The 12,178-nt window shown below is 33.7% G+C and overlaps 1 long non-coding RNA gene across 1 annotated transcript; it reads left to right on the top strand.

The window, feature by feature from the left end:
- Positions 1 to 10,799: 10,799 nt before the first annotated feature.
- On the top strand, positions 10,800 to 11,409 carry LOC134235595 (uncharacterized). Its single transcript, XR_009985446.1, has 2 exons — positions 10,800 to 10,954; positions 11,329 to 11,409. It is a non-coding gene; the product is annotated as an uncharacterized LOC134235595 (long non-coding RNA).
- The last annotated feature ends 769 nt before the right edge of the window (positions 11,410 to 12,178 follow it).

Below are 12,178 nucleotides of genomic sequence, written 5' to 3'. Positions count from 1 at the left end.
TAAACTAAAGCAGTGAAACGGAAATTAAGTTTTCGGATTGACACGTAATTACAACGTACTACTACGTGAAAGTCCAAGTAGTTTTCTACATTTTATGTATCCTTATGTAAGAATGGTTTAATCAAACGCTCAGCTGCCTCCATAAACCCCTACTCGCGAAATGGCGGAGTTGACAGAGGCAGACGCCATCTTGGACCCGCTTCAGATTTTCAAATATTAATATCTAGAGTTCTGATTAACCAATATTCAAACAACTTATATAGTAAGCATCAGTAGAAGGGTCTCTATCAATATTCAAAAAATAAATAAAAAATATTGAAAAACAAAAAAGTTAGAAAATACGATTTTTTTCAATTCGATTCTCCTAACGACAGGAAGTACTTACGACGAACGAAAGTTCGCGTCCTGGATGGTAAATATCACAATCTATAATCCCTGAAAGTTTCATGTTGATATCTTATATCGTTTTTGAGTTGAATCGCGGACAAAATGTGATTTTAATTTCAGAAAATTGACCGTAACTTGGCACCGGAAGTGAGTTTCCAAAAAATCTCTCGGATATAATAAATTCATGTAACAACACACCCGTCCTGAAAATTTCATGTAATTTCATCCAGTAGTCTTTGAGAAATCGCGTGCACAAAATTAGAAAGTCAAAAAAATAAGAAAAATAATAATAATAATAATAAGAAACAATAGAATCACTATAAGGTCTTCCGTGAAGACGGAAGACCTTAACTAGATGCGTTCTTGTTGCTGGGGCAACAAGCAGGTCTTCCGACCGACTTCTCTTTTGCAATCTTTGCTGTGTCATCCCATGAAATAGATTTCATAAAGTATTTTTTTCGTTTACGTTCATTTACAGTAGGTTCTCAACACAGATCGTGATTGTTCCAGGTATTTCACAAAATAATTCCAAATATAGCTGTTAAAAATCGACAAAATCTTCCAAACATGTTATAAAAGAGTGAAAAATAATTTGCATCTGAAAAAAGACAAAAACAAAGAAAAAATTTGGGGAACGCCCCGAGCGGGATTCGAACCCCAGACAGTAATACAAATTTTGGCTCGGTCATATCTTTGCAATAAACGAACGCATGAAGAAAATGAAAACATATATAAATTACATATCTTTGAAGACGCTCTATAAACCCTGTAAATTCAAAAGAAAAATATTGAAAAACAAAAAAGTTGAAAAATTAGACTTTTTGAATTCACTTCCGTTTGCGACCGGAAGTCAAAACGACGAAAAATGAATGTCGATCAACATATCTACAATCGATGTTATATCACCTCAGCAAGTTTCAGTTTTGTATCTTTTGCCGTTCTCGAGAATTTTTTGCGACAAAATTCCATTTAAAAAATACAAATTTCCACAAAAATCGCGAACGGAGAAAAATTTCAAAAAAGTGAGGGACACCCCTGGAGATAATAACATGATACATCATCCCTGAAAAAATCCTAAAAATTCGTCCACGCACAGCTGAGATATGACCTGTACTATGAAAAGTGGAATAATAATAATAAACTAGACGAGCTTGTTGCAAAGCAACAAATAAGTCTTCCGTCTAATTCTGAAGACGATGATTTCGAGATTGATAGACATTTAGGGTTATGTGTGCAAAAAACGAGCCATTTACAAATACTTCCGGCCTGACCGGAAGTGACGGTATTTTAACGACTTTAAATGATCTCTGCCTCTGCTATTTATTATTTTGAACAACTTTCCTTCTATGATGCAAAACAAATTGTCAACACTTTTTGAGATATCAGATAAAACGTTTTGGCCCCTCTGGATCCTTTATTTTAGGGGCCAGCCCATTTCTTGGATATCATTTGAAAGATCATGCAATTCTACTCTTCTTTTGTTCTACATGTTTTAACAAAATGTTTCTAGGTAAAAAGTTATCGTAGAAAAGGTGTTAAAAATTTTGAAATTCTTGGTAGGACTATTTTCGGGCCATAGCGAGCGTCGACACTTCGTACTTCCGGTGGTTCTGATATACGAAATTCACTTCTCCAAAGGTTGCTCTAGCATCACTGAAAATTTCATGCTTCTGTGTTGAGTGGTTTTTCAGAAAACTGCCGGACAAAGTGACCCTCTGAAAATCACTAAAACGCGGAAATCTCAAAACCGGAAGTGACGTCATCAAAACAAAAAAATATATATCTAGTTTTTTACATGCTCTATCAGTTCTGAAAGTTTCATGAAAATCGAGCGAGCCGTTTTCGAGAACTCGCGTGCACAAAATCGGTAAGAAAAAAAACAATAATAATAATAATAAAAATAGTGGAAAAGAAACCTAAGAATAACAGTAAGGTCTTCCGCTGAAGACGGAAGACCTTAAAAACAGAAGGAAAACAATAAGGTCTTCCGAAGGAAGTCGGAAGACCTTAATAATAAAAAGAAAAAACAGTAGAATCGCTATAAGGTCTTCCGTCTGAAACGGAAGACCTTAAAAAGAAACAGTAGAATCACTATAAGGTCTTCCGTCTGAAACGGAAGACCTTAAAAAGAAAAAAACAGTAGAATCTCTATAAGGTCTTCCGTCTGAAACGGAAGACCTTAATAACAAACAGAGTAAAAACAATATGTTCCCCAACTTCGTTTGGGGAACATAACTATGTTGATTATAATTGTTTGCATTGAAAAAATTAAAGTGGCACCGTATCTTCTTCTTCTTCTTCCACTGTCTGGCCTCCTTCATCAAGTTGAAGATTATGCCAGTTTGGGTGTGCGCATGTTCGATTAAAAGAAATTTTTGTTTGTTTGTTTGTTTGTTTGTTTTTTTTTTTATAAAAACTGGATAAAAGAAAGTTCAGATTTAGGGTGTCTTAACCACTTGAGATTTAAATATCTCAAGTGATTGTGCTGCCGCAGTGTCCTCTGGCAAGCTGTTCCATTCCTTGATGGTTCTACAGAAGTATGACCACTTCCTGCAGTCCTTGGTTGCTGATGGTATTGCAAACGAGTGTTGTTTTGTATGCCGTGATCTTCTTACAGGCTTAGTGAAATGGTCCTCTGGTTTATCTATCATGGTTAGATACAAGTTCGTGACAACTCCAATTTCCTTCATACATCTTATTGTGGAAATAAGTCATCAAATAATGTTTTATTTACATTTGGCAAGGAAAGATAACTTGTACGACCTTATCGGTAACTGGGGGAAAAGTTTGAGTATCTTATAGCTCGGGTTCGGAATGCACATTGGTATACGTCACGATCAGCTGTTCACTGGAATTCCGTTAAAATCACCCTGGATTTATTCAGTACTTTATCAGCACCGATCAAGTCCGTGTTCCCCGACTCGGGAGGGTTGTTAACTATGTTACAAAAGTGGTAATTCCCCTACTTACTAACACAATTCAACACAATTCATAGTTATACAAATCTCCCGTTGTATCATCAGAGGGGTTCCAAAGTTAATTTATTCACGAAACGCCATTCCCAATGGATGTCAACAATGGATGTGTTTATGGAGTATTCAGAAACTAAGACAGACTTCTAGAAGAAGAAGTACAAGAGTCAAGGTCCAGGGCTAACGGTGTATCCACGAGGTAATCAAACACACTATATTTTCCATGCTGCTCGTTGTTCATACCTCTCATCAATCAGAATGTTGAATGTCTTGAATTTGTCAATTCATGACCGGATTGGAAATGAGATCAGTTCTGTTGGTATTAGTTTGACACACTGTGCTTAACAATTTTGGTGCTTATGGACCATCTCTCTATAGGCCCCCTAGTAAATATTTCTATGTGAACAACTATAACCTCTCAAGACCATCATTCATATACACCTCGGTCCAAACAGAAATATATTATTTTGATTAAATATATTTATTATTTATGTTGTTATACATGTTATATATCTATGAAATGCAAAAGATAATTAAGTTGATACATTTGCAATCTTCCAAGACGACAAATTGATGGTAATTTGATTATAAGTGCTAATCTTTAAACAAACAAGACGACGTAGTGCATCCTTTAGAGTCTCAAGCGCGTGTCATAGGGGGTGGTGAATATAAGGAGTTAATTATGATAAGCCACAATTGGGGAGTTAATGAAAAGTTCCTTTAATAAACAGTCAGGGGTGTGACTGAAATCCATCATTTTTAAAAATGATGGATAATGGTCATTTCTTCTAAGTATATAATGTACACAATTTTCTGATTTTTGTAAATATGACGTCTTTTCATCATATTTTCATTCTCAAGTCAATTTTCCCATCCCATTTACTACAGTAATTAGATATAGTACATTATTATACTTCTGTTAAAATGTTTCCTATATAAAGTTCAGACGGTAAAATAACTATTCTTCATAGTCTGAAAATTTCCCCCCATAGAAAGCTATACCCCCGGGGTATAGTTTTTGCTACCCACCCCTCGGAAAGTTTTCATGCAATGTTTGACGCCAATTTTAATTTCCAGCGTTAAATCCTTAGCCTGATGATGTCATAATGACTTCAGTAGCATTCCTGTATGAATTTTAAAGGCGGATTCCGCCTGGAATTTGGGTGGAATTGAGCAGGAATTGGCAAATTCCGGGCGTACTTGAGGCGGAGACGGAATTTTCAAAAAGTTACGCCTCAGGAGAAGAGACGTCTTACAGGCGTCATTTGTATTTTCCGGGCGTCAATTGGCAAGTTCAGATTTTTCCGGGCGTAAAATGGCAGGAAAATAGAAAAAAAATTACGCCTGGAACTTTCAGGAGAAGTAAAAGCCTCTGATTGGTCAATTTAATTATCAATTAAGGGTCATTTCAGATAGTAGTTAAGTTTGAATTTGATCATGATCATGAAGGAGGGAGTTTAGTGTGAGTGAAATAGGAATGCAGATATATCAAGGTTAAGGCTTTTACACTTCTTCTGGATGACACAGTATCTGCTGGTAGGTGTGATCATTAATATCTGGTACCTATTTGAGTAAATTTGATTAGGATATTTGTAGAATGATTATAAGTTATAACTTGTTTACCCTAAAATTACTTTCCTTGCACACATTCTGAGAAATAACAGTCTGATAGTCAGGCTGCAGTGAGTCTGAGGAACTGTAAACTACTGAGTAAATGAAGAATTGTATTGAGTAACTAAAATTGTTTCAATATGATTACTAAAGTGATAAAATGTACAGGTATTGTAAAAGGTTTGTTTAATTCTAAATACACACTAAATCTTGGTGGTGTTAGTGTCCCAGTTAATACACAAAATTTATGTTATATTTCTATACTATATGTTAATGACCCGTCATTATGTTTTCTTACAATTCAAAAGGCTGGATTTAATGTTTTTCTTTGTTAACATTGGTAAATATATAGGTTTTTAGGTCACATAGTATTATATAATAATAAGGACATTCCAGGCGTAATTCTGTTCCAGGCGTCATTTTACTTTCCAGGCGTAATTTTTTTTACGGGCATCATTTATTTTTTCGGGCGTAGCTCATTTGCATTTTTCGCCTCAAATTCCTGCCCATTTCCTCTTGTTTTCCGCTCGAGTTACGCCCGGAACCTGTGTATCACCATATATAGAGAGACAAAGTGACGCCCGGAATTCACTCTCCAAGTACGCCTCAATTCCCCCTATATTCCGGGCGGAACATTTCGTACAGGTTGTGACGTCATCAGGATTTCAGCTCATTCTTGCATTATTATCTAACACCAAAGAAAATTCAAACCTAAGAAATTATAATATACATCAGTATAATAAAACACTTATCCACTGGTTGTGAGTGGGATAGCTCTTTTATCAAACCCTTGACAGGAACTATTCCCCTCGGGCAAGCCCTCGGGGAATAGTTCCCTGTCGCGGGTTTGATAAAAGAGCTATCCCACTAACAACCATTGGATAAGTGTATACTATCCTGCCATAGACCCTTGTGTAGAGAAACATCTTGACAAGTAATTGAAACCAAAATAATTTAGTGCGCCGCGTAAAACTAATGAGATAATTAAGTGCGCCCAGACCTAACAATTTGATAAAAAATGATGAAAAACAGTCATTTTTAATATCAGAGTTAACTCTATTTCTAAAATAAATTTCAAAATAGAAATGACTGTTTTTCATCATTTTACTAAAAAAAAGATGAATTTCCATCATTATTAAAAATCAATTTAATGACTGAAAATCATCATTTTTAAAAATAATGGATTTCAATCACACCCCTGACTGATTAAGAAACCATTGTTGATATTATTGAATTGATTTGAAAAAAATATGAGTTTTTAAAATTAAACATTAAAATATGCGCATTTTTTCTTTAGAATGGCTAATAAATATATTTAATGTATTATGTTACATTGTAAAAAATAACTAAGTCAATAAATAAATAGACCTTATACCTCCCAATCAACGGATTGTAATTTGATGTTGTGCTGTGGTTTGTTAGAAAAGACTGAAATCATCGTATATTTATAGTAAATGTATAGTGATTAAAAATACATAGTATACTGTAATTTACATTACCATGACAGGGAATATACAAAAAAACTAATTAAAACAAACTAAATTTCATTTTATTCCTAATGGGCCGAGCAGTCTTCGGTATGGGCCGAGGTGTCAATGATTTTGAGCCGACCTGTCAGGGCCGAGGCGTCAACTAACACGGGCCGAGGTGTCGTTGGGCCGAGTAGTCTGTCTATACCGTATACAATACAGGTCCAGGAAAATCAATTTATTTAAAACTATTTAGCTTAATCAACTTATATAGTTTATTTACATATATAATTTAGCTTTATTTAGCTATTTTGGAATATCTTCTCGTCTATGAAAAGCAGACAAACAGTCACATGTACATTATGGCTAATATTTTCCTACAAGGCTTTATAACAACAATCTAGGGCTTAGATAGTAAAAACATTGACTCTTTTAAACACTTTTAACCTAAAAATGTATCTATATTGTTTTAATAGCTGGGAGTGCTGTGAGAAATTACAAAGTGTAATTGCCTTGGATTAGGCTCAATTACTACCAATCAATTATCTTCTTGACCAAAACTCCTTTTGTTCTTGAAGTATTAACTGCTTACTTACAGATTAACTGTTATACATAGCCACAAAACTTAGTCCTTTGATTGCAATTGCACAAGAGGAGATACATCTTTATAAGTGGGTTTCTCATGATTTCTTTTCAATCCATTTCAAAGTTGAAAACTAGTATTGCCTCATTATGTGACTTTTTGTTTGCTTTTCATCTAACATGCAGATATTTCATTTGAATTCAGTAAATAAAGCTATCCCGGATACTATATTGGTAAATAAATGTTTATAGGTACATTTCTGCTATATAGCTAAATATAGTGATTTTCAGGGGCCTGCAAATTACTAGCATAAGGACATTATACAATTCTTATCAACTTTTAATTGTAGTAGGAACAGGTTAAGAAATATATAACAGATGATTGGACATTCATAACACGGGTAAATATAATTCATCACTGAAATAGGTTTTCACAAACATTTATTCAGGAGACGCTGAATCTTAAAGAAAGTTTTTTTTCATGTCAACAACACTTAAAGTTATTAAATATTTTGTGCATAACATCTATTGCTAATTATCAGTCCGCCATTCATTAACACACCTTTCCTTAGCCAACAGGAATTCTTTGTAATTATTTACGGTTGGTAAGCTCAATGGTAGAGCACCCCTGCTTCATACAGGGAAGGTTCTAGGTTCGATTCCTGGACCAACTTTTATATTGCAGTTATTCCTGGCCAGGCTTGGGAGAGGGGGGGGAGGGGGGGGGCTGTCTTGGATAAATAGATGGTACAAAATCTCATGACCTGGTATTTCTTACGAGTTGTTTCATATGTCATCCAAGACTCATTGTAACACATCACATAGGAACTTATTAATAATCAATGACCTAACCGTGTCATACAAGTCACAAATCTACATTCACTTTTACTATTTGCCAGGTTTATCTACAATTTATTCAAGGTTTGGTAATTGCTCATAAATTTTCATCAATATGGGACTAAATTTTCTGCCTTCTAATATGAACAAAACATAAGTGAAATTATCAAAACATCAGTTTCATCAGTGATATAAATTTCATAAATACCAATCATGGATTTCAAAATTGATTAAGTAATTAGCGAATTGAGCGAATTGACTGACATTCTTAATATAGCTATTACTCTTACATTTTTTAATGAAATGATTTGAAACTAATTATATAGAGATATATTAATACTGTAGATAATATGACACTGTCAAAAACAGTCAAATTAGCATGAACTCACGCGCATGCACGTGCGCTTTGCTCTGATTGGCTGAAACAAAAATCTCAATATCTTCCCTGTTTTTTGATGAAAAGCTATGATTTTTAAAATATAGGTATACTTTAATATGTCCTACAAAACGATATGCAACAAATTGTCATGTAAACACGCGCATGCACGTGCACTGCAATCTGATTGGCTTAAACTTTATATGGCTCTAACTCCCTTGTTTTTCAACCAAACAGGATGGGATTTAGAACATAGACAGACATAATGGACTCCTACAAGGAGTTATGGTCGTCATGCACATGTATGCACGGGTGCTTTGCTGTGATTGGCTGAAACAAAAATCACAATATCTTTTTTTTGGGGGGGGGACAAAATGCTTTGAAATTTTCAACAAAGTCATGCATTATGATGTCGTACAATATGATATATAACAATTGTCGTTAAAACAGGTGCATTCACCTGCGCTGCAATCTGATTGGCTAAACCTTTAAATGGCTATAACTCCCTTGTTTTTCTACCAAACAAGATGGGATTTAGAACACAGACAGACATAATAGACTCCAACAAGAAGGTATGGTCGTCTTGCACGTGCGTGCAGGTGTTCTTCACTCTGATTAGTTGAAACAAAAATCACAATATCTTTTCTGTTTTTTGACGAAATGCTATGAAATTTAAAACTTAAGCATACAATAGGATGTCATGCAAAATATGATATAAAACAATTGTCATTTAATCACGCGCATGCACGTGCGCTGAACACTGATTGGCTTTAACTTTAAATGGTTATAACTCCCTTGGTTTCCAACCAAACAGTATGGTATTAAGAATATTGATAGACATAATGGTCCCCTACAAGAATATATGGTCATCATGCACATGCTTGCACATGTGTGCACGTGAAATGAGTAAAATTAAAAATCTGCTTAAATGAGAGTATATATTTTTAATACTTTTGAATTAAATGCTTTGACATTAAGTCTAATTTAATATAAACACTGAATACATAGTGTAGAAAAGATGATATATACATTACCCACATGCATTTACATGAGCTCGCATGTAATGCTAAAATTTCTACATTTTTTATTGTCTTCTGGGAAAACGTTGTTTCAGTCTAAATTGCACAAAGTATGTCATATTTAATACATCTTAAGGGAATATGCCACCAAAAGGGAGTTGGGGAGCGTTTGGGGAACATCTGTAACGGTCCCCGTTACAATTAGACCTACTTATCTTTATTACAGTCCCTGGAATTTCCTATCACTCTCTTCCTAAGGTGTAGGTGCAACAAAAGTATGACAGCAAAACATACATTGCACCCCTGCAAAATGATATTCATGATTTTAAGAACCTTTATGAGTTGTTCATAATTGTTCATGAATGGTTCTTAAAGGATTCTTAACAGGTTCATAAAAGTTGTTCATGAATAAAATTCATGAAAACATTCATAATTCATAGTTCATGAACAAATGATGAACAAATATGAATATTGGTAATTTTCAGTTTAAAGAAAAAAACTTGATAGTTCAAGGTAATGAATGTTCATGAATTTTCATGAAGACAAAAAATGTAAAAATAATTGTCACAAACGATCGCCAGAAAACACTCATTACTCCCATAATACAACTTTTGCATGCAGATGCAATCGTTGAACAAGACCCTGATTTAATTAATAACATGCTTTTGTTTTGATTTTGAAAGTATTGGATCAGAGACAAGTAGGAGAACATAAGAGGTTAAAATCACTATTTTCTACTCTCCGAATCGGTAACTTAGATTCTTCAGGATAATAAAACTCTGTTATGTACTGTCTAGAAGGGAGATTGTAATTAAATTATGATCGTAATTTAAAGAACACTGCATCAATATTGACAGCATTTTTTTCTCATATTGAATTACTAATGTTTCTTCATCATTTAAAATGGCTAGCTATATTAATATTGTGCTTTTAATTATCTCATTTTTCACGACACAACTTTGTTCGACCGAATTTTCTCTATTTGTCAAACTTTTAACAAGTTGTAAGAAAATGAAACAGACTTACAGTCTAGGAAAAATTTCATAATCTTCGTAAAAACGTATCATAGATTTATTGACAGCTAAAAAATCATATCTCTTGTCCGTACTATTCTTGGGTCAAACGCTTTATATTTTGATGCAGTTATCAAGTCGCACATTTTTCTGTACATCGTGTGTAAATGATACAGCACAGGCTGCATGGTTGTGAAGTATCTATGACATGATCCACATTCGTATTTTGTAGTCTATTCCCCTATACACTTTCATAGCTCAGGGTATTCTGTTTGAGGGCGAGTGGTTCCCAAGATTTATTTGTTGTCCTCTTGATATGGAGGCGGCCATACTTGAAAATACGAAACTGTGGCTCTACAGGTATAATGTAAAAAATCCAATTCAATAAATGATATAACTTATATTAATTTAAAAAAATTAATTTCAGTGAAAAATCATTCAGATAGTGTTTGTTATTTTTTGTTTAACAACAATCTTGGCAATTCGAAACTATTTCTTAATTAGTTCTGCAGGACACTTTAAAAGGCGCAAACTTTGAAACGCGCGAGACGTTGGAAAGTGAATCGGTAGAATTGGAGGATTATTAGCATATATCTAGTCATTCTTTGTCAACCTTTGAAGAAAATAACAGATTACGAAGAAGGAATATCCAGAGGATCAATTTACTTCATAACTGCAGATATTAATGGTGAGTTACAAAAAATGGAGGCAATCGCTGAATCTGTGAGATATTTGTCAAGATGTTACGGTCTATTTGTAAGAGTTCAGTTATGTCTTTTTTAATGATAATTTTGTCAAACTTTGTTATGAGTAAGGATCCAACCAAATTAAGTAACATTTACAGTAATAATTAAAGATTGAAAAATTCATCCTGTTCACCTATAACATCTTGAACATGGCGGGCAAGGGAAACTGGCTAAACTACCGCTCGGAATGCTTTAAAATATGGCAGTGTCTATGATGCAGAATTAAATGAAACAAATATGCAAAAAAAAAAAAAAAAATAATAAGTCTTAAGTTTTCACATTTATGAGCATTTTCAGAAAATCTTTGTTCTTGTAGGGAAAAGAGAAGCAGTTCACAGATAATGTTGATGAGTTGAGATCAGAAGATTAAAAAAACTCTGGCTGCCAAAAAAAAAAATCCAGGATCTTGAAGAAAAACAAGAGAAAGGAATGAAAATATGAATCGTAATCGATCAAAGGATCCAAGTGATGAAATTCTGAAAATTCCACAGGGAAAGCCAATAAGATTTTTTTTATTTGACCACCTCTTCTCAAAATCCTTAAAAGCCCTTTTAGCTGTTGCCCTAATTGCTGAACACACTTTTCTGCCAGACAGTGAGACTTGGATTAAAAATCATTCCATTTTAGGCATACACTCTGAAATACGCTGAATAAGGAACCCACACTCCTCTTGACCAAGTAAGGTTAAGAATTCTGCAAAGAGTCGCGTTTGAATTAAATTTTTCGTAATTTTACTAGGAATGAACTACATAATTTATTTATTAATCGATATCACTTATCAGAGTTGTTTACTTGAACAAAGATTTTGTTACCATGATTGGAAAACAAAAATTCTGTGAAATCTTTCAAGATGCTATTAAAATATTTTCTTTTACAGTTTTTCATTTTGCATAATTTATTACATTTTTGTTTACAAAAAGCAAGAACATTCATGTATAGTTCATGAACATTCCTAAATAACTTTTACAAATTAATCATGAATAGTTCATGAAAATGCATTGAACCTATTAATATTATTCATGAACTTTTCTTGAAAGTTCAAGAATATAATTCATGAAGTTTTCTTGAAAGTTCAAGAATTATTCTTGATCATTTTGCAGGCAATTAAAAAATCCAAGTTTGTTCATGAACAACAAATAATTCTTGAATATTCTTGAACTTGGTTT

Source organism: Saccostrea cucullata, unplaced genomic scaffold (assembly GCF_032062105.1).
Source record: "Saccostrea cucullata isolate Sc308-1 unplaced genomic scaffold, CSIRO_AGI_Scuc_v1 ctg3699, whole genome shotgun sequence".
Lineage (NCBI taxonomy): Eukaryota > Metazoa > Mollusca > Bivalvia > Ostreida > Ostreidae > Saccostrea > Saccostrea cuccullata.
Note: the sequence above shows the minus strand (reverse complement) of the source record. Positions and strands in the feature narration are given on the sequence as shown.